Source organism: Bos indicus x Bos taurus, chromosome 7, assembly GCF_003369695.1.
Source record: "Bos indicus x Bos taurus breed Angus x Brahman F1 hybrid chromosome 7, Bos_hybrid_MaternalHap_v2.0, whole genome shotgun sequence".
Classification (NCBI taxonomy): Eukaryota; Metazoa; Chordata; class Mammalia; order Artiodactyla; family Bovidae; genus Bos; species Bos indicus x Bos taurus.
This window is the reverse complement of record NC_040082.1, coordinates 57469946-57493381: the sequence shown is the minus strand read 5'-3', so window position 1 is coordinate 57493381 and position 23436 is coordinate 57469946. Positions and strand designations below refer to the sequence as shown.

The window sequence follows — 23436 nt, the reverse complement described above, 5'->3', positions numbered from 1 at the left end:
CATTCAGCCAAGATTTATTTGAGCACTAGCTATGTGCTAGGCACTGGGACCACACAGTGAATAAGGGCCTCTGCCTTCTGAGAGTCTGCAGCCTGCTGGGAGGAGCTGGCCTTCAACAATGAGATCACCCAAATTGGTGTCTGATGATGGATGGGGCCAAGTGCTGTGAAAGGAAAGAAGAGCTGTTGCAGGGGGTTAAATCAGGAGCCCGATTTAGAAAGGGCTGGTGTTAAGTTAAAAGTTAAAACTGGAAAGAGTTACCCAAAGAGAAGATTTTCCGGGAAGCTGGTACAATGGGTGCTGAGTGGAATGGCTCAGAGTGCTGAGGACCTAGACAACGTCAGAGAGCCCGAGGTCCAAGCTGGAAGAACAGAGCAGGCTGCCATGGCAGGCTGGCAGATAACCTAGGGCCTGCTGGGCTTCCTAGACCAGAAGGTATGTTGATCTCCAAAAAGCAGGTAGCATTTGTCCTCTCAGAAATGTTATGAGGTGGTTGCTATGATCAGTCCCATTTTCCAGCAAAGGAAACAGAGGCCCAGAGTGATCAAGTCACTTGCCCAGGGTCACACAGCTATTTGGTGCCACAGCCAGAATGTCATTGTTGCTCAAGGTGGTCTAGATTCCTACCTGCTGAGTGACTAATGGCAACACTGATCACTCAAGACCCACCAGCCTCATCCTTCCCACAGGCTATTCGGAAAGGGCCCTCTAGTTGGGCCTCTTCTCAGGGGAGACCCAGCCTGATACCCATCGGGCACAGAAAACCAGTTTGGCAGGAATAAAATGTCAGCAATTTTCATGTCATAGTCAGGTGTGTATAGTGCCTGCCTTGGACACGCTGAGGGCTTCCCTGGTGGCTCAGATGGTAAAGAATCCGCCTGTAATGCAGGAGACCTGGATTTGATCTCTGGGTTGGGAAGATCCCCTGGAGGAGGGCATGGCAACCCACTGCAGTACTCTTGCCTGGAGAATCCCATGGACAGAGGAGCCTGATGGGCTACAGTCCATGGGGTGGCAAAGAGCTGGACATGACTGAGCAACTAAGCACAGCACTGGGCACATTGCATCCCGTGGTCATGTCCCTTCCCGGGCTCTGCATAGCTCAAGAGAAACTGCATGTGTTTTATTTTGTTTGTCAGAAGTCTGGGGCTGTGGACCCAAGTCAGGGAGGTGGTGGTTTACCGTGAGCGGATTTTCAGGAGTTTTGCTGGGATATCTTGGCTGAGAAGCCCAGGCACAAAGAGCCTAAGGAAGTCTCGTGGAGACAGGATGTGCTCAGGAATCTGAAATAGGCAGCGTTTGTCCTCACAACTCCTCGGAGTCCCCTTCAGCCTAAGACCTCCTTCCTTTCTCACCACCCCCCAGGGAGATTCAGTCTGGAGCCCCTTCCTTGGGCCTCCCTTACAGCCTCGGCTCCCAGCCTGACCTCCACGGCCCCTCCCAGAACATTAAAACTTACTTAAGATGCCAGTAGGTGATAATGACACCTCCCAGGGCCTGGGACCCCCAGCAGTAGTTAAGGGTGGGAATTTCAGGCACCAAATGGAGCCAGCCTTTTGGCCCCCCTCAAGTCACCCCGTCACCTCTGGGAGGTAACTCCTTTTATTTCCAGAGTCTTCCATAGTTGGGAGCTGTCCCCTTATCTATCAGGAGCCCCCCACCCCCACCCCTGGTTCTGTGGTGAGGAAGGAGCCTGCAGCTCAGTGAGCTGAGGGGCCACTGGCCCATCGAGAGGCAGGAGAGAATGAGGCAATTGATTGAGCCTCTGGGCGGCTTCCTACCAAGGAAGGTCCCTTTGTTCACCCTGAGCCTGGCCCTTTGGCCACAACATGACCAGAGACCCTTGGGTCAGGAGGCTCGCCCCCTTTATGGCCTTCTAATGGACCTTCCTTCCGGCCACTTGACCAAATGCCCCAGCCTGTGGAGGGGGAGCAGCCCCATAGCTCTGCCGTTGGTCTCCCTCAGGACCCCTCCCCCCAGCCTCACCCTGTGAAAAGAAACTAGCACTTCCCGGGCTGGAAGAGGAGGATGCAGCCTGTTTTCCCACGGGCTCTTTCGTCTGTGAAGAAGCTGGAAGTTTCCGTGTCTCCCAGCCGTGAGGAGATGCCCCCCATCCCCATGCCTTTCTCTGTGTTGTTTAGTTAACTATCTGTTCAGGGCTTCCTGGTACTGCGTGTCTGAAACTCCAGCACCATTTAGTCAGGAGGGGTTGGCCTGCAGTTTTCATAATGCAGAAATGGTGTCAGCAGGTTCCAGGAGCCACTGGGTGCCCCCAAACACCACCCGCCAGCAATACCTTCAGCTCACCCTGGCATACCCTCTGCCTTCCTTGTGTGCATTTACCCCCAGTATGTGCCTTGTATCCTTCCCTCTTTCCTCAGAGCCACACTCTGACTTAGCACCTACTTGACTAATCTTCTGTCTCCTGCCTCCCTGAGCCATCCTGTAAATGACCAGCATTTGTGTACCTAATCACAGTTGCTGCCTCTATTGAGCCCGTACTAATGGCAGCTAACATCCTGTGACAATGTCCTATGAGTCAAGAAGTGTACTAGAAATGTACATTAAGCTGCCAGTATTACCTCCTCTTTGCACTTGAGGAAACAGCCCAAGTCACACAGCTCGTGAGCAGCAGTCAGGATTTGAAGGCAGTCGACCTGCGCTCATGACCGTCATTAACATGGTATTTAAAAATTTTTTTCCGAAGTGTTTATTATGAGGAAAGCCGGAGGTCCTGAGAGCATTTAAACATGAGTGGATGAAACGTGCTTCCTCCTGCAGCTCCCACCTCGGGGAGCTGATGATAACAGAGGTCATCGGGGAAGATGAGTAAGAGATGACCTACTGCGGGAAAGGGCAGAGTACGTGCCGTGGTGAAGATACACAGAGGGCCTTTGGTACAGAGGATGGAGAAGCCACATCCGTTTGGGAGACTCAGGAAGTCAGGAAACGTTCCAGGGTGGGGGATGGTGTGGAAAGACAGATGGGGTTTGTGGCATGGTCCTTGGGTGAGGAAGGCCCATATTGGAGTGAGGGTGAGGGGGAATTGAAGGGTATGGAGAGGGCAGTCCGATGCCTAAAAACTGCAGAAGAATGAGAGAATCAAAGGGGAGGTAAAAGTATTCTGATTACAAGACCCAGATCCCCAAGAACTGAGTGCAGTAGTTGAAGACCATGCACTGCTTGGGTCTAATTTCCGCTCCAGCAATTAACATCTCAGCTCTGTAACAAGACAAATAACCCCTCCCCCATGTACCAGTTTCCTCATCTGGAAAGTGGGTTTAATTCAGGGCCAGGACCAAGGTGAGGTGGCTGTGGCACTTGCCTTGAGAACAGAATTTAAGTGATGACTCATATCCCCCACCCCACCCCTGCCAAAAGCTCAGAGATCAAGACAAATAATAATCTCATGTGATAATTTTTGAGAGTCAAAATCAGTGTCAAAAATCCACAATGAGCACATTGTCAAAAATTTAAATAAGGAAGGGTCATGCAGAACCATATTGGAACCTAAAGCAAAAGGAAAAATCAGTAATACTGATCCTGTTTTTAGTTAAGGTAAAGGCACTCAGCTTACCCTTGCCCTGGCCCTGATAACAACACTAGGCTTTGGGTGGCTGCAAGGATTCAGTGAGATAGACATGGTGACTGGCATGGCGACTGACCAGGGAGCACCTTGGCGAGTCGAGGAGTCTGAGGCTGGTGGTTGGGGTGAGACAGAACTGTTTGAGCACCTGCTCCACAACTCTGCACCTGTGAGATTCTGGTGGGAGCCTGTTCCTTCATCTATAAATGGGGAGAGCAGCTTGCTCATCAGGCTGTAGGGTAGCCTGGGATGAAAGATGCTCGGTGCTTCACCCAGGACCTGCACGTGGAGACCAAGAGTCCCCTGTGATACTCAGCAAGTGGACCTACACACCAGGCTTTCTGGATGTTCTTGGCAAATTTCTGTTTGTTGGCTTAAAAAAAAAAAAAAAGCAACAAAAAAACCCCCTGGTTTTCATTTAATTAGACATTGAGGTGAGGGATTTAGCTTTATCCCATGGTCCTAACCACTAAACCAGTGCCTCACTCATATTTCTCTATGGCATTTGCTTCTGTGTGCTTACTCCTGACCAGGCTGTGAGGGGTTCCATGCCTCGGGCTCACAGAGTCCTGCTGCTCTGACTATAGCCTGGTCCACATCTGCTGCGTCTCTGTAGGCCGGGAGGGGTTCTGGATTATCTGGTAGGATTATCACTTGAATGCTAGGGGGCCTTGGCCTGGCCCTTCTCTGGTGCTTTAGACCAAACCATTGCCATTCAGTGAATGTCATTAAAGTGACCCTTTTAAAATTCATCCCTGCCAGGGTCTACAGTCAGACTTAACTGTGAAATCAGCAGAGCCATTTCCCATTCTGTGGCCCTCAAGGCCATCTCAGAGATGAGGTCTGACTCTCCTATACAGAAGGGTAACATGGTTCTTGCCCTACATTATACCAGTTTCCCAGGGTAGGTCAGTCTGGGTTAAAACCTGGACTCTGCTTTTTACTGGTTGTGGAACCCCAAGCAAATGTTTGCATGTCTCTAGCCTCAGTTTCCTCATTTGCAAAATGGTGCTGGTCTCTGTGGCTTTCCATGAGGATCAGATGGAAAATCAGTGGCCACTTCCATGTCAGTTGTTTACTTGACTCGTTTAGAGCATGGATTGAGTGAATTCCCTCACTGGGCATGTACTATGTGAATAGTTCTAGATTGTACAAGGAGATACAAAGATAATATATAATCCTTGCACTTAGTCAGCAGTCACATGGAAGGGAAAAGAAATAAGAGCAAAAGATTGTACTGCAAGATAGAACTGCGAAGTGTCTGACACGATAGGCACACGATAAGTATTTGTTGAATGAATCAAAGAAAAAACTAGAAAGACATTAACATTCAAGAGAGATTTCCATGGGGGCAAGCAGGCAGGCTTTGTGGAAGAGACTGAATTTAAGCTGTCAATATGTCATAGTTATTAAAAGATCTTTTTAGCAGGCACCAGAGATAGAACAATATATATGACAGATAATACCCATACCTTTAAGGAGTTGACCCTTTAATGGGGAGGATGAATCATAGCAAATACTTAAGCATAACTCATAGTCACAAGTGTAAAAAGTGTTAGGCAGAGATGCTGGGGTACCGTCAACTCCTGAAAGACAGGAACTGTGCTAATGTGTTTTGCTTTCTTTTCCTTTGTGCTTATGTAAGCTAGACCTGAAGGACAAAAGGTTTTAAATTTACAAATAAATTTTTAAATTTATGTCTTCTTTGGATAGGTGTTACTTATCCAAGTGCTAAGTGGTACAAAAATTGTAAATGCCAGAGTGTATAATGAAAAGTCTCTACGCATCTCCTGGCAACAGTGAGGATGCCACCTGGCCTTGGATATCACCCCAGATGTCCAGCCAAAATCCAGCCATGAGGAGTCACAAGAGTGGGGTCATGCCATCCTCACTGGTTAAGACTTACCTTTCTCTTAGAGATTGTTCTCAACCAGGACATAATTTTTATGACTGATTTGTTCTGTTACAATTGGTGGACACTTGGTATGTTGTTTTCTTTTTTTCACTTAAAAGACTTTATTATTTTTTTTAATATTTATTTATTTAACTGTGGTGGGTCTTAGTTGCAGCATGTGGAATCTAGTTCCCTGACCAGGAATTGAACTCAGGCTCCCTGCTTTGGGAGCTCAGAGTCTTAGTCACTGGACTACCAGGAAATCCCAAGACTTCATTTTTTAAAAGAAGTTTTAGGTATACAGATAAATGAGCAGAAACTACAGAGTTCACATGTTACCCCTACCTCCCCCCAATTTTTCCTATTATTCACATTTTATATTAGTGTGGTGCATTTGTTACAATTGATGAACCAATATTGATACATTATTATTAGCTAAAGTCCATAGTTTACATTAGGGTTCACTCTGTTATACAAATATATAATGGCATACGGGGCTTCCCCAAGTGGCGCTTGTGGTGAAGAACCTGCCTGCCAACGCAGGAGACTTAAGAGACATAGGTTCAATCCCTGGTTTGGGAAGATCCCCTGGAAGAGGGCATGGCAACCCCCTCCAGGATTCTTGCCTGGAGAATCTCATGAACAGAGTAACCTGGCAGGCTACGGTCCATAGGGTCGAGCAGAGTGAGACACAACCAAAGCGACTTAGCACACATGCATAAAGACATACAGCCACAGTCACAGTATCGTACAGGACAGTGTCACTTCTCTAAAAGTGCCCTGTGTGTTGTCACTCTCCATCCTTCCCTTCCTCCCTGAAAACACCTGGTGAAATGCAGTTTTTTCCAATCAAAGGTATTTGTAGCTCAGCTTCAGAGCTTTTGTAACCTGCTTGAGCCCTTCTCTCCAGCCTTACCTCCTGCCCATGTACTCTGGCTGCCCCATGTTACTCCTGCTCTCTGAAACATACCAGGCACTAAGACATATAAGCGTCCCCTGGCCCGCAGTCCTGGGGGCTGCTCTTCCCACGGGGTACTCTCATATGCTACCTTCTCTCTGACACTTTCCCTGGTCCAGTCTCACCTTCCGGCCCTCACAACATAGTCAAGGTCCCTCCTCTGTGTGGTTCTTGTGTTAAATTATTCATCCATGCAACAGATATTCAAGGGAGTGCTTTCCACATGCCAAGCAGGGTGCTAGCGCTAAGGATCTGGGAGGGATTTGGGCATAAAGCCCAGCTCACAAATGGCCAAAAGTTCCTTGAAGAAAATAAAACCAACTAACATGATGAAAGATGCCAGTATGGTCAGGGACGGATTCTTGGAGGCGGTGACATTTAAGAACCAGAGAGGAGACTATTCAAGGTAGATGAAATAGCATTTGATGCAGACCTGGTGGAACACTTACCATCACTCACATAGCTGCCTCTCCTACTCTTTGAAGGAAGGGAACAGCCTGGGCAAGAGGTGACCTGTGTGTGCTCAGTGACCAGCCCGGGTCAGGGATGCAGGCAGAACAGGAGGACGGGCTGGGCTTGTAGGGGCTCCCAGCGCACACTCCTCACCTCCCTCTCCCAGCTGGGTGCTAGCAGCTTTGTTTGCTGAAGCAATTTGAGCCCTTGCTACCAAAACCCCAATTACCTGTGAGAAGGCTATTGCCTATTTAAAGAGTTCAAAAGCCCCAGACTTTTCTTTCTTTCTTTTTTATAAATAGCTCGTATCCTTTCACCAACCCTTAAGACCAGGATTTATGGCCCACTTCCCCAGAAGCAGACAGACCAACAGACAGGTTACTTCCCTTGGAGTCCGGGTTCTTACAATTGTGGGATGCTCCCACTTCCTCTTTGCATTTTATGACCTCCTGGCTGGCTAATCCTGCAGTGGGTTACACGGGAAGGAGGTGAACTGTGTGCGGCTGCAGCTGCCTGGGAAGCCAGAGGGCCACGCAGACTCAGGAAAGGGTTGGCAGGGGTGAGGAGCCAGGCAGCTCAGCCCCTTGGCCACACTGGCTCCTCTGGTTCCCAGGACCTTTCTCCAGCAAGACGCCCTGAGCGGAGACCTCAGGGTGATGGGTGCAGGGTGGAGTCTGCCTCAGAGGACAAACAGATAACCTCAGTTCATAATCTCAAGATCTAGTGGGGCGATGTGGCACAATTAAGGAAGAGTCTCGTCACAAAGAAACGTCCCCCTTTCACCTTTAGAACATGGGCATATTCCTTGTCGCCTTTCATTTAGTTCTTACAGGATTCCAGTGAGGTAGGTCTATGACATCCTCACGACAGACAAGGAAACTGAAGCAGAAACTAGGCCCTGGTTGCGCAGCCAAAATATGACAGATCCAGCTTCAGATCTTGGCTTCCAGTGTGAGGTCAGGTGGGGGTGGGGGGCATCAGAGGCAGCAAGAGCAGTGGGAGGTCAGGAGAAGGAGTGGACGTTGGGACAAATGGGTCCGCTTTCAAGAGACCATGAGGAGGGGCTGGATTTTCCAGGAGGGGACTTTGCATGTGGAAAGGTGAAACCGCTGTCAGGGACAGAGATGTTGCCCTGGAGCAGGCTTGGGGAGGCACAGACTTCTGGACATATCTCTGCAGGTCTCTTCCATTGACCTCCGGCCTCTCCTTTTCCACAGCTTTTTCACTAGGTCCTGACATCTCACAGAGAAGGGCGAGGCAGTGATCAGGAGTTGGGCTGTGAGTTTGAATCCCTTGCACCAGCCATGGGGCTTCGATTGCACCTCTCTGAGGTTGGTCTGCAGCACAGCCTGATGACAGTAGGGCTGGAGCGAGCCCAGGGCTCCGCTATGAGAGCTGACACTATATTCTTTCTGGGGTTGTTGCCCCTCCCTCCCTCCCCCAGACAGTGCTTCTCTGTCAAATACAGCTCCTAACCTGTCATTTGTCCTGCTCAAAAACCAAGACTGGATGTGCTGTTTTGGCCCTCAAGGCCCCTTGACCTTTGATCCTAAATTCCCTCCAGTGAGACTTTCTGCAGGTGGTCTGAAATCCTCAGGGGATGGGGACATACTATGTGACACAGAGGAAGGAATAGTAGCTTGGGAGTCAAGAAAAACCAGTGTTCAAATCCAGGCTCTTCCAGCAGTCCCCATATGAGGGGCACCTGGCGTCTTAAAATCCAGCAGTCTTGCCTGCATGGAGGGGCCTTCTTTTCTGCCAGCTGCTCTGAGAGCCCAGGACTACAAGGTGCTTCATCTTCTAGAGCATCGTGGGTGCTTCAGTGTGTTACCTTTCCTTCATTTCAACAATAGTCTGTTCATTCCACATCATCTCTGCTTTTACCTGTAATCAGGAGACTCACCAGTAGAACTGGCACCACGCCCCCTCCACCTAGGTGGCTGGGCTTCCCAAGGGTGAACCTCAAGCCTGTCTTGCTCATCCCAGATCCTGGCCTGACAAGCAGTCAGTGCTCAGTAAGTATTTGTTGGATGAATTAATTATTGAAGAGAAGCCCTGAGCGCTGTGCTCAGTGTATGGAGGCATGTGTGAAACACGTGTTACGAATCTTAAAGGCCTCTGAAAGTAAGCACGTGCTCATAGAAGTAGGCTCGGCAGGTACCTTACAGCCATGGCGCCTGAACCAGTGTGCTTGCAACAGGAACGGGGACCCCTTGTGTGGGTGGCGGTCCTCAGTTCGGCCCTGGACCTCCTGGCTGGGCGTGCCTCTCCCTCTGGGGAAATGAACTAACATATGACAGTGCCCCTACCTTGTCCTCTGTCCTTGGCATTTTACAGGTGCCGTCCCTCTTAATCCCAACAACTGTGTAAGGTGAAAATTATGATCCCCACTTTACAGGTGAGAAAATCAAGACAAAGGAAGGACAGAAGTTCGTTCCGATTTCCCAGTCAGTGGGTGGTAAAGCTGTGCCAACCCCTGAGCCCATATTCTTTGGACCAACTACTCCCTCCTTCCTGCCTCCGCCCAGTGAGCCCGCTGTGGCTTTCAAACTGTGTATCTTTCGTCCTTTTCTTGGCACCCGTTTCCCAAGCTAGCAGGACCACTTTTGAAAGACCAGATCAACCCATGAGAGTTTCTTTCCAGCCTCGGACAAGTCCAAACTGCTCTGTGTGCTGGGTGCTGGCAGCGCTCAGGCGCGCGCTTCCGACAGTCCCCGAAGGGGGTTGAAACACAGGGCAAGTGGAAACTTCCCCCAACATGGTGTTCAGAGATGGAATTTTTTTCTCTCTTTCCCAATTTTGAAACCGTCAGGGATCGGGGCTGCTCTCTGGATGGGGCTCCTCCGGGCTGGATGATTTATTCATCAGGTGGCTTTGGTGTACACATTCTTCCACGGGAATTTGTTGTAGAGGGAAGTAGCGATACGAGGAGTCCCAGGGGCCTTGTGTCCCCATCGGCCCCTCAACCCTCACCCAGAGGTGAACAGTGACAGTCCTCTGGCTCTGCACCCCCACCCAAGCCGGGTGCTTGGCTGCCAAAGCGATAGCATCTGGGCAGCAGGAAACAATTAGCTGCCGTTACATTATTTAGGCTGGAGCCAGAGCGAGGCTGGGGACTGGGTGGGAGATTTGCAAGGTTATTAGCTCTCTCCTTCTCTTTTACACACAAATGTACACTAATCCCCTGGAGCCTGGGGTTGGCTAAGTCAGTAGTAAGGTCAAGTTTGGTTTCCTTCCTTCCTTCCACGTTGAATGCTAGCTTTTATCACTTGAATGTCAATTTGCTGAACGCCTCAGTTTCCTAATCTGTAAAATGGCAACATTTATAGTGCCGTGTGAGTTTGTTATGAGGCTCAAATGAATGAATCCATTTTAAGTGTTTGGCACCTGGCCTGGCCCATAAAAGGGACAAACTAAATGTAAGCTTTCACTATTACTGCTGTTGACTTAGCGAACAGTAATCATGAGCCTCCCATGTGCCGTGCACTGTGCTGGGTGTCAGAGAGGCTTCACGCCTTCCAGTAACGTCCAACTAGTAGGAGGAGATGATGGCATATTAAATAACCAATTACAACACAGAATGGCAAGCAAAAACACAGATGGAACATGGTATTAGGACGTATATGCCAGACAATTTTTGGAGATCATTACTTATTTCGTCTAATCTTCACAACAGTCTCACGGGGCTGGAACTTTTTTTTTTCCTGCACTTTTTGGATGCAGGAACTGAAGTACAGAGGAGTGAAGTCACCTACCCAAGGCCACCCAACTGTTGGAAGTAAGACTATTGAATAGGAAGCCAGGCAGACTCGCCCGGGTGCCAGAGGGGCGCCTGGCCCACCTGGGCAGAAGAGGCTGCGTGGAGAAAAAAATGTCTCAGTTGACCTGGAAGGTCCAGTAGGCCAGGAACACCAAGCAAGAGTGAGCATCGGCAGGGGGAGCAGCATCTGGGGCCCCTTCTGCTTGGGGCTCACCCTGCTGTGGAACGTTCAGTGCTCGGCCAAGTTACCTTTGGCTTTAAAATGGAAGCTCCACTTAGTAATACAATGATTTGACGACTGAACAAAAGGATGTGCAGTGTGTAAAGTGCCTGTCACAGTGTTAGGGTGCTTCAGTGCTCAGTCAGTTCATGTATTCATTCAGTCATTCATCCATCCATCCAGCATGTTTTTATCAAGTTCCTACCATGAGCCAGGCACTTTCCTGGGCGTTTGGAATATAGTGGTGAAAAGGACACCCTCCTTGTCCTCATAGAGCTTACAGTCTAGTGGGCAAGAGAGAAGACAAACAAGGGAACAACGTATGCATATGTAATACAAGAGCAGGTAGTGGTGAAATACAAAATAGGTTAAGGGGAGGCAGGAGATTGAAGGGGGGACTATTTTGGGCAGGGAGGTCTGCTGAGGCCTTTCTGAGGAGGTGATAATTAGGCCAGGACCTGAATAATGTGAGGGAATGAGCTATATAGATGTCTGGGCAAAAGGCTTTTTGGACAAGGGACCGGCAAGTGCAAACGCCCTGAGGCAGAGCATGCTTATTGTGAAGGAAGGCCATGTGGCAGGAAGGAAGTGAATAAGGGAGGGGTGTTGGAGCAGATACAGTCAGGGACAGATCATGTGAAGCCTTCAGGGCCAGAGTGAGGCTTTTAGATACTGTTTTAATGAACGGGAAGCCACCAGGGAGGATCTGAGCAGAGGACTGACTTCTGGCTTTGTGCTGGGTGGTAGGTACGTTCCATGACTTCCCGTAATACCCAGTGTAGCGGAAAGAGATGACTCTTAGAAAACTAGTTACCATACAGCATGATGAGGGAAATGATAGATCGTACTACTAAGCCTTACTGTGTGCCAGACACTCTTATTTCATTTACTCTTCACAGCAGTCTCATGAGGCAGGTCTGATTATTTTCTGTCTTGTTTAGAGGCAGACTGAAGTGCAGAGCAGTGGAATCACCTGTCCGAGGCCACCCAGCTGGTGAGTCTCCTCAGTCAGTTCCCTCTGGCCACTACACAAAGGGTCAGTGGACTAGAGAGGCCACAGGAGCGATGGAAGCCGCTGCAGCAATTCAGAGGAAAGAGATGATAGGTGGCTTGGGTGGTGGTGGGGGGGCTGGAGGCGGTGACAACAGACCAGATTCTGGGTATATTTGAATATAAACCAATATGATTTGCTGCTGGAGCATCAGATACGGGGTGGGAAATCAAGAGAGACGCCAAGACCGAGCCTAAGATTTTTGGCCGGAGCTATTGGGTAAATTAAATATTTACTGAGATGGGGAAAGCTGCAGGAAGAGCAGGTAGGGAGAGAAAGTCAAGGCTTTGGCTTGCTTCATATGTGTAAAAATACATGTTTACTGAAGGAGGACACTGTCTGCAAAACGTCCCATATCCGCCTTTCCCACACTCTTTTGTTACCTTTGAGGAGCATCTGTCATTGAAATGATTGGAAAGTGCTCTTCAGTCAAGTCCTTTTCACACCATCCACCACCCCAGGGTTCCAGAGAGAGAGAGAGAGACCCATCCCCTGTGACCTTCTCACTTTGCTTTTACACCTTTCATTTTGTTTTGGCAGCTTTGACCTGAAGAGAGCAATTTCAACTCAACTGTGCTCAGGGTCAAGGGGAGGCATCTTGCCTTGAACTCTTTCCCTGGCTTCCCCTGGGCCCCCACCCCTAAGCATTTTTTTTTTTTTTTTTGGTCTGTAGATTATAGTCCTGTTGGCCTTGGGGCAAGGTGGAGGTGGGTTGGGGGTCTGTGGGGCTAGAAAGTGTGAGTCTCCCCAAACCCCTGCAGCTGTCAGAGGAAGCCTGGGTGATTCAGTGAGCGAAGGGGCTAGCATTAGGAAGGAAAATAGCATGCAGTGGAGAAATTTCTATCTGGGCCATTTGTCTGTGGCCCCCTCCTCACCACGGAGGGTGACCCTGAGGGCTGGCAGCCTCTCCTGCCTGGGGGGCAGGTGGTGACTAAATTGTGAAGAACTGGCTGTCTAGTTCATCTCCGGCCTGTTTTATTTGGGCAGTTCCTGCAGATTTCTTTGACTTTTCTTCGTGGTGTGTGTGTGTGGATCAGGTTCTGCAGGTATCTCTTTGACTTCCCTTTGTGGTGTGTGTGTGTGCGTGTGTGTGTGTGTGTGTGCGCATGTGTGTGTGTGCGCGTGTGTGCGCTTGCATGTCAGGCCCAGGTCCTGGGACGGCCAGTGAGTGAAGACCATTTATCTTGAGGCTCAGTTCTTAGATTTCTCACTGGGTTTCAGCTCAAACATGCCTTCCTCAGTGAGGCCTTCCCTGACTACTCTCTGGGTCATTCTCCACCAGGTCTCCCGATTTCTTTTCCCAGAAGCACTTTTTACTCTTTGAAGTGATGTTGACCATTTCTCTCAGACGGGGTCTTCATCTGTCTTTCACTCTGCACTTGTGAGAACCATGACAGTGTTGCGGGTGACTAGCCCTGGAGCCCAGGCCTGTGCCTGCACGTGTGTGGCCCTTGGTCACCGCAGGGGACGGCAGAGTCCTGGGGCAGGGCCACTCGCCAGGCACTGCCCCCTCCTCTGTTGGCACTCCGCTTGCTGTGTGAGAGGACCCTGTTAGGACTGTGGCACAATCATTACCCTTAAGGCGGTGGGGAATCTGAGGTGAACATTAAGCTCAGCTCCCAGCATAAGGCCCAGGCAGTGATTTAGGGACCCACTAGGAGAGGAAGCCCCTCTGCCCCACGTCTCCCCTCAGGACTCCTGGACTCCAGCTCCCTGTGTTTCTCTCTGGTTCTGGGCTCTGCCTGTCTCTTCCCGAAGCTCTGTGTCTGTGATTCCCTCTGCTTCTCTTTCTTCTTCCCCCATCCTTCTTTCTCTCCCTCTCCTCCTTTCCCTCTTTGTTCTGCCTTCTTTCATTTACTGAATTCTTCCTCATGGTAAATGCTGGTCACACAGACTGTCACTGACCCCTTACAAGAGTCCACGTAAGACAGATTTTTATCATGCCCATTTTTCAGATGGGGAAATGCAGGCTTAGGGAGACTTGGTGACTTGTCTGTTCCCACAGCCAGCGTGTGGTCCAGGCGGGATTGGAATCCAGGTCCTCTGGTGTTTATATCTGTGCTGTGTCATGGTTCTGACAGATAACCAGTGCTACCCTGTGAGAACATGGGGACCTCAGGCCCACTGCTCCAACAGGCTTCTAAGCACACAAAGAGAAAGAGTGAGGGAGACGAGGCTGGGCAGGCTGAGGAGGGTCTGGGGGGTAGGCTGTGAGGTCGTACCCTGCAGTCACCCTCCAGGCACACTGCGCGTCTGAGCGCTGCCCGAGGAAAGAAGTGAGGAGCCCCTTGGGTCTTGGGCTAGGTGCTGCCTGCCAGCCAGTGTGGGTTATTTATAATCCCAAGGCCAGAGCAACTGGGGGAAGTTAAAGCTGGAAGGGGAGAGGCAGCTAAACACAGCCTCCACCAGTTCATCTGTGACAGATGTGAGAGGCTAACTCCAGCAGATCCTTTTTTGGAGGGAAGTGAGTGGTGAGGGCAGGAATAAAATTCTCTTCTTATTCAACCTACTGGGAAAATGAGCTCTCCAAACTTCAGCAGGAGGATAGAAGGGCCAGGATGGGTCAAACGCAACCATGATCTCCCAGACTGCATTTTCAAGAGGAGTCTGGGACAACCTTGGAAATAGCTACTCCCCAGCTCTTCTGGCAAGTAGAAATTATTGTTAGAGAGGGAGGGAAAAAATGCACCTAATGCATTACGCTCCTGGCCTGTACCACTCAGGTGACCGGTGATGGTTATTTACAAGGCTGGCTTATTCATGGCCACTGAAGCTAGGAGAGGCAGGATGGAGACAGGATCTAACAAACGAGTTATTTATATCTACACCCCCCGGACCTCAGAAGGAAAATTCCCATACTTAGGCATTCCTAGATGGCCTGCGACACAGGATATTTAAAGTAACAATGGGCCAAATTCCTGCTCACATTTTTGGCTGTGCGCCAGTCTGAAAGTCCGCATGAGAGAGACTTGTCCGGGCTGGGTAGCTTTAGCGGGATGGGGGGAAAAAAACTGTTTCTATTTCGAGACTTAATTTAAGCTCTGACTTCCCCCCTCCTTCCTGGAATTACGAGGAAAACATGAATTAGAGACAACAATCCATGTAATATACTCTGGAAGATTTTAGGAGCTCTGAGGGTACCCCCATCTTGAATAAAGCGAGGATGTTAAACAAATGAATAGGACACACTTTGAAAAACGCTTGAGCTCCTCCTACATTTCTTTACCTGGGGTTGGAAATAGCCACTACCTGTGGGCAATCTGATAGCCAAACTCTGAATGCTGCAACAATTGTGTGCAGATGGATGGACATGGCTATAAAACAGTCACTGGCCCATTTAAGTTATGACCCTGTGGCATTAGTTCCAAGGAAACCCCAGGAAGAGCTGAAAATGGTGACTTCTTGTACTTACACAGTTGGAAGTTACAGTTGACTTCTTATAGCCCCTCCGAAGCCTATGATATGTCTAAGCACCAGCCTTGTAAAGAAGTAGAAAATCTACAAGCTCTATTAGCAAGGATGCCTTTGACAGCAAATCACAAAAATTACCCAGCTCAGACTGGCTTCAATTATATGAAAGTGGGACTTCCTTGGTGATCCAGTGGTTAAAACTCTGAGCTTCCCAACGTTGTGTGGCAGCCTGGATTGGAGGAGAGCTTGAGGGAGAATGAATACATGTGTATGTATGGTGAGTCTTTGCTGTTCACCTGAAACCATTACAGCATTGTTTGTTAATCGGCTATACCCCAATAAAAAATAAAAAGTTTAAAAAATAAAGCAAACAAAAAACCCCTCCTAGCTTCCAATGCAGGGGTGTGGGTTTGATCCCTGGTTAGGAAACTAAGATCCCACATGCTGCATGGCCACAATATATGTATATATACTTCATATACATATATGAGTATGAAAATTTTATTCACTTAGATAAAACTTCAGGTAGAATGACTTCAGGACTGGCTAATTAGGCTGCTCAGTGATGTCAAAAAGGACCCAGGTTTTTTCCCTGTTTTCTCTCTGCCATCCAATTTCTGGCCTTTATCCTCAGGCCACCTCTGTTCATGGTACCAAGAAGGCTGCTATTTCAGTGTCATAAGACACTACCGTATTTTCCTTTCTTCTTGGTTTGTCATTTTAACAATGAAGAAACTTCCTAGATTTCCCCTCCCATCCTATTGGTCATTTCTGTATTACTTGTTCATTCATGAACAATTCACTAGCTAGGAGACTGGGGTCAACATAATTTGATTACACTCCTTAGGGCTTATCCGTGCAGCTGTAACAGTTACTTCTGCCTGAACCCTGGAAGAAATCCAAACAAGAACAGGGAATTGATATCAAGGTGTATGCCTCATTAGCTATGAGAGCAAAACTTTGGAAGTAACTTAAATGTCCATCAATAGAAGATGGGTTCCTTTGTAAAAAGGGAAAAATGATAATCAGTATGCCAAGAACTGTTTAGACCTGCAGATACAGCAGTGAATAAAACTACTCTTGACGGGGGGAAGACAGATAGCAATAAGTACATGAACACATATGTGTATAATTGCAAATTAAGCGCAGTGAAGGAAAGACCAGGACAAGAGACAGCCCAGGAAGTCCTCTCCGAGGAGGTGACAGTTCAGCTGAGAGAAGAGACAGGTGAGCCATGGAAGAATATTTTAGCAGAAGCAAGAGGCAGTGCAGGGGTTCAGGAGCAGGAAGCGGCTTCTTGGGGTTGAGAGACAACAAGATAAGGGTGGGAGGGCTGGATTAGGTAGGATCTTGTGGGCTTTGGTAAGGAGTTTGATTTTCATTCTAAATTAAGTGGGAAGAAACTGAAGATTTAAAAGTACATATTCCTTTTTAAAACTTTATTTTTTAAAAATTAATTTTATTGAAATAAGTTGATTTACAATGTTGTGTTAATTTCTGCTCTACAGCAAAGTGATTCAGTTATACATACATACATACATACATACATACATACTCTTTTTCATATTCTTTTCCATTATGGTTTATCACAGGATGTTATAGTTCCCTGTGCTATTCAGTAGGACCTTGTTATTTATCCATTCTATATATAACAGTATGCATCCGCTAATCCCAACTCCCAGTCCATCCCCTCCTTCCCCCTTGACTGTTACAAGTCTGTTTTTTTTGTCTGTGAGTGTGTTTCTGTTTTGTAGATAAGTTCATTTGTGTTGTATTTAAGATTAAACATTTAAGTGGTATCACCCGGTATTTGTCTTTTTTCTGACTTACCTCACTTAGTATGATGATCTCTAGGCTCACCTGTGTTGTTGTAAGTGGCATTATCTCCTTCTCTTTTATGGCTGAGTAGTCAGTCCACTGTATATATGCACCACATCTTCTTTATTCATTCATCCGTTGATTGGACATTTAGGTTGTTTCCATGTCTTGGCTCTTGTGAATAATGCTGCTATGAATATAGGGATGCACGTATCTTTTTGTATTATATTTTTTGGGGGATATATGCCCAGGAGTGGGATTGATGGGTATATGACAACTCTATTTTTAGAAAAAACTTTGTATTTTGAAATAATTTTAGATTTACAAAAGAGTTACAAAGATAGTACAGAGAATTCCTGTATTCTTCACCCAGCTTCCTCTAATGTTAACATCTTACATAAATCATGGTAATTTATCAAAACTAGGAAATTAACATTGGTATAGGAAAGTTATGACCAACCTAGATAGCATATTGAAAAGCAAAGACATTACTTTGCCAACAAAGGTCCGTCTAGTCAAGGCTATGGTTTTTCCAGTGGTCATGTATGGACGTGAGAGTTGGACTGTGAAGAAAGCTGAGCGCCGAAGAATTGATGCTTTAGAACTGTGGTGTTGGAGAAGACTCTTGAGAGTCCCTTGGACTGCAAGGAGATCCAGCCAGTCCATTCTGAAGGAGATCAGCCCTGAGTGTTCTTTGGAAGGACTGATGCTAAAGCTGAAACTCCAGTACTTTGGCCACCTCATGTGAAGAGTTGACTCATTGGAAAAGACTCTGATGCTGGGAGGGATTGGGGGCAGGAGGAGAAGGGGACGACAGAGGATGAGATGGCTGGATGGCATCACTGACTCGATGGACGTGAGTTTGAGTGAACTCCAGGAGTTGATGATGGACAGGGAGGCCTGGTGTACTGCGGTTCATGGGGTCGCAAAGAGTCGGACACGACTGAGCGACTGAACTGAACTGGTAATACTCTTTATTCAGATTTCATCAGTTTTTCTACCATGTTACATGTCTCCTGTTTTTCCTAGTATGTGAAAATTTCTTACTCTTTCCTTCTTTTTATGGCCTTGACATTTTGAAGAGTACCTATCAGGTATCTCATACAATCTCCCTTAATTTGAGTTTTTCTGCTGTTTTCTCATGATTTGACAGAGTTTATGAATTTGGGGACGAACAGGAGAGGTGACAGGCCTTCTCTTCGTGTGATTTCAGAGAGTATATGACATCAATGTGACTGTAACTGGTGATGTTTAACCTTGATGACTCGGTCAAGTGGCATCTGCTAGGTCTCTCGCTGCAGAGCTACTGTTTTTCCCTTTCCATGCTCTATTGTTTGGAAGCCAGCAGAAGGAGGAGCTGGACGGTTTTAAGGGCAGTGGCAAGAAAAGATTGGATAAATGGCTGTCATTGTGGAATACAGGTCTCTAGTACAGACCTGGAGCTGTCAGTGAAAGTTGTGTATCTTAAAGACGATTGCCTTTCACATTACCCTTCAGTTTATTTTCATGGCCATCTGTAGGGTGAACGCTGTGCCATCTAGGATTCTGCACTATGTGAGAGATGCTCCACTTGGCAGTTCTTCTGAAGAGAGAGGACTTTGCTGTGTCTCCCAGTGGATTGCCCTGTGCACAGCCCTGCCACCCAGTTTGCCCCATCACACACACACACTCATGGGCCCATGAGGCTCCTGTTTTTAACCACTGGCCTCCTTGGGCAGGATGAGCAGAGAGTGTGTCGAGTGTGGTTTAGTTAAGGTTGGGTGGTTGGTGTGGAGAGCAGTGCATATGAAAGGGAAGGTTGGAAGAGGAGGTGGTGAGGCAGAAAATAAAACGACATGTAATATCAGCTATTAAAAATCAGAAAGTGGAGTGGTGGAGGTATGATAGAGAGTCCAGGTGTGTGTTGAGTGAAGAAAGCATTTTGCAGGAACAGCTTTATGCAGTGTGATCCCATGTATGACTTTAAAGATGGAAGGATAGTCCCTAGCACATAGTAAACACTCACTGTTTGTTGAATGAATGAATGGTATACAGCAAAATGTTAAACTGACACTGGGAATGGGGCGGGGGGTGAGTTTTTCCCCGTTATATTTTCTTTCTTTTTTTTTTGGCAACATTCATGTTATTTAAAAAAAAATTAAGTACCACCTTGATTTTCCCCTTGAATCTGATGAGTAATAGTTCTCAGCTGGCCTGGTTTGAGTGATGTATATTTAGTACTGACCCTTAATAAATGCTTTTGGTAACCATACCTCTTCTAGAAGGGCCAGGAGAACCCAATAGCTTAAGTTCCTAAACTGACTTCCTTTTTCCTTCCTTGGGGATGTTCTGTCACAGGCAAGTGATGAAGGGAGCAGAGGACTGGGAATTTGCCAGATTCAGTTTTGCAAGCTACTGGCCCCAAAGACCTTTGCATTCCACAAATGATCCTACAGCATGTAGCCAGGGCTCAGGCCTCTTCCCACACATCAAACATCCCCATAATCCACTGACCAGACACCCTCTTCCCAGTGTCCAGGGATGGGAGCACAGGTAGGAAAGCAGGGGCTCTGGAGTCAAGCCTGTGTAACCTTGGGCATATGACTTCACCTTCTAGAGCCTCAGTTTCTTCAACTGTAAAATGGGTCTAATAGAAGTATAGGCACAGAGTGAGGATGAAAAAAATGGGTCAAAAGCACTTGGTTGGCATCAGGCCTTAAATACTCAAGTGTCAGCCACCAGAGGTAAAAGCTGGTCCTGTCGTTCACATCATCCTGGTTATGAGGTGGAAATCCTCCATCCTCTCACAAGGCTGGCTTTGGGACAGAAATAAAGCCTGAGGCCACTTGTCCCTTCCCCTTTGACTCTCCTTTTGGTATATCGTTAATTAATTAACACATTTAACAAATATTTATTGACTGCTACTCACATGCCAGATGCTGTACTGGAAGCTTCCCAAGGGGTGTGGTGTGTATGGAAACGCTGATCCCCAAGCTTGGGGCAGTGGGTGTGGCTGGGGGCGGACAGAGGCCTGGACTCTGGAGTGCTGCCAGTCACCAGCAAGCGACCTGCTGCTTTACCACAGTGGACAGTTTCTAAGTGCGCCATGACAAAGGCCAGGTGGTGCTGAAGTCGAGAACAAGAAGCCTCAGAACAAGAGCTCGTCTGCTGGGGGGAACAGACAGGCTGTGAACAGACAGGTGGGAAGAGGTCATCACAACACTGCATGTTGCAGGAGTGTCAGGAAGGAGCCCAGTAAAGACCAGAGAGGAGCAGGGTGAGACGGAGTGGGGAGGTGTGGTGCTGATAGCATCATTGCTGTTGCTATCACTGTGGGGAAGTTTTTGGTAGAAGATACTATAGATTGGTACATAAGTGCTTGGAAACCACAATTTCCTAGGGAGACAGAAAGCCTGGCTCCTCTTCTTGGCTTTGCAGCTAACCTGTGGTGTGACTTGGACAAGATGCACTCAGGATCTCACCCATATGATGGAAGTGGGTGGATTGGACCAGCGATTCTGAACACTATAGTGGGTCATATACTCCTCAGAGAAGCTGGAAACTGTCTCTCAGACAAAAAGCAAAAATACACAGAAATTTACCTACAGTGTCAAAGGGCTCCTTTTACCCCCTCCTCCACCTTCAAATCCTAGGTGAAAAATCTCCAGTTTCCATGACCTCAGATATCCTTTCTGGCATTATGACTCTGACACCTATGCCTGAGAGACATGCCTGGAGGGTAGGCATCCTTAGGAAGCCTTCTAGATGGGGGTTGGGACATCTTGTCTTGGGTTCAACTGCCCAAGGAGGCCAGTCAGACTTGACACCAGCTGGCATTAGGAACGGAGAGCCAGGAAGATGATGTGAAAAAGAGAAGCAAGATTGGGCTAAGGGACATCAAGGTACAAACACCATTATCAGTGCCAACTGGCACTCAGTGCAGGGGATTTGGACAGTGAAATGGGTGGGGGGATGCTGTGCGAGAGTGAGGGGATCCTGCCCAGTTTGCAAAGTGTAATTAGTTGCCTTTCAGCTCCAGCCATCTGCTGCCACAGGCGATGGGGGGCCCAGAGCAGTCAGTGCTTTTTGTTTTTCATGAGAAGTTTTAGATCTGGCTTTGGAAGCCTCTTCATTTTCAAATAACAACCAAGTTTCTGAAAACACTGTGAGCCACTGTCTGATTTCTTGCCTATGTGATCCATGTGTCTAGGCTACAGATGGAGGAGACACTGAGGCTAAAGGGAGAGAAGACCCAGTTCTTATACTCTCTACTCTTCTATGAACCATGTTTCTGCCTCTAAGATAATGAGTAACAACATTAGTGCTGCGCACAATCACCGTCAAACCCGCCAAGTGTCATTAGAAGGGCAGTGACCCTCCCAAGGTCACAAGAGAGAAGGTGGCAGAGCAGGGACCCGGGCAGTGGGACCATAAGGCTCAGCTGCTCTTCTCCACACACGGTCCTAAGGGGAGGGGTCTGCGGAAGTGGCAGCCACTTCTCAGAGAGCCCCAAGGCCCTGGCTGTGCCCACTCTGGGAAACGGCTCCACCTGGATGGACACTAGTTCTTTAATCCGATTAGATCCGGCACCTCAGAGAGCCTTGGTAATCCAGGGCTGGCTGGAGCATTGCCTGGAAACTCGTCAAGCAGTGGCCTCGGGTTGGGAGGAGCTCTGCTTAGAAACAAGGGGGTCCCCAGCCCTGCTGCCTTCTGCATCCACGCGGGCAACTGTGGCTCCTTGGTCTGTGCCTTCTTTGTGCTTTGCCCCTGGAAACCCAGAGAGGGGGCCTGCGCCCTTAAATCATGTGTATGCATCTCTCTGCACACAGCCGCGGCAGCCCCACCCACCCACAAAGCCACCAGACCACACTTCTGAATTATCTGGGGCAACTTAAACTCCCCCCTCACCCTGTTAAGATTCTTGCCTCTGGCCACCACAGACCAAGTAATTCCACAGGTTGGGGAAGCAATTCGTCTTTTGATTGCAGAGGAAATGAGAAAGGCTGGCCAAGAGCAGTGTTGGGAGGGTTGTTACCATGTCGTGTGGTGACGCAGCATCCTTCCTGAGATCTGTTTGAGGGGGCCTCAGTATTTTATATGGGATGTTGTGAAGTGATGCTTAGACCCAGGTTCCAGTCCAATCTCAACCAGTCTATGTAATCTTGTTTAGATACTACCTATCCTATTGACTTCTGTAGAAGCACATGGTGGGGGGGTGGGTGCGGGGATCCTAGGAGAGGTGCTATTTGGGGAGTGTTTGAAAGTTAAGAGTAGGCCCTTAGCATTCAGTACACAGGCTGTGGGGGAAGGCCTACCACTTATCAGCTGTGTGGCCTTGGATGAGTGACTTAGTCTCTCTTGAGCCTCAGGGGTTTCTTATCTATAAAAGGAGACTGATTATATCAACCTATTTTGATTGTTTTTCAAGATTGTAAATGATAATGCAGCTCAGAAGCAATAGCTTTTGTAATGATTTCCTAAGGCCACTTGACCTCTATAACTCTGAAGGCTTTCTAGAATACTGACTCCAAGTAGAGCATCACCTGGAGCTCTTCTCTTGCTTTGTCCTTGGTGGATCTTCTGTTCAGAGTCTGAAGCCACTCACTCCTTCCTTCCCGAAGCCCAGTGAGAGAAAAGCCAGTTGGGAGACTGGTTACCTAGTCTCTTCAGGTACGGGGAAGAAAGAGGGTAGACCCAAGGGAAAAGGCAGGGGAGGAAGGGAGCAGGGAGGCTTCCAACCTTGCAACAGTTAAATGTTAATATAGGTGTCTGCATAGGAAGTGTCTTCTAATGACAGAAGGAAACGAGGGAGTTTTTCAATCATCTCCTGCTTAACAGATACAGATGTATTCATAATTACCCCTTGCCTCGGGCCTTGAGGCCCAGGTGGGCTCCAGAAGGCCTGTGTTCCTGCCAGACAACAGTCCTTAAGGAACGTCATGTAGACAATTGGAATGCCGTTTATCGTGCAAAACACAATAAAACCCTGAGCTCTCTTCCTGTCTCAGAGACCCATAAATTATGAAAATTATACCTGCCCCAGGCCATGGACATATTGTTTTATTAAAGTTCCGATGAATAAACTTAGGGCTCTGAAAAATGTCCTCTTGGCTTTCATCGGGCACACACCTCCAGCACTGAGCTGTCTGCTGGGGTGCATTCAACGAGTTCACAACCCAACTTGGCGAAGTTAAGCTGATTTCAAGGTGCAGTTTCAACAGGCTGCAGGGGCCAGCTGGGGAGCTACAGAAGGGGCTCAGGGCCTCCTGGCCTGATGACATGAATTGTCCAAGGGGTTCTTGTTTT

General features: G+C 48.1%; 1 protein-coding gene across 1 annotated transcript in view; it reads left to right on the top strand.

Annotated features, from left to right (window-relative positions):
* The first annotated feature begins 234 nt into the window (after positions 1–234).
* Positions 235–23436, top strand: part of LOC113895217 — a 453671-nt gene continuing 430469 nt past the window's right edge. Inside the window, exon 1 of the mRNA XM_027546115.1 lies at positions 235–435. The gene's annotated coding sequence lies outside the window, so the exon portion shown is untranslated. The remainder of the gene's footprint in view (positions 436–23436) is intronic.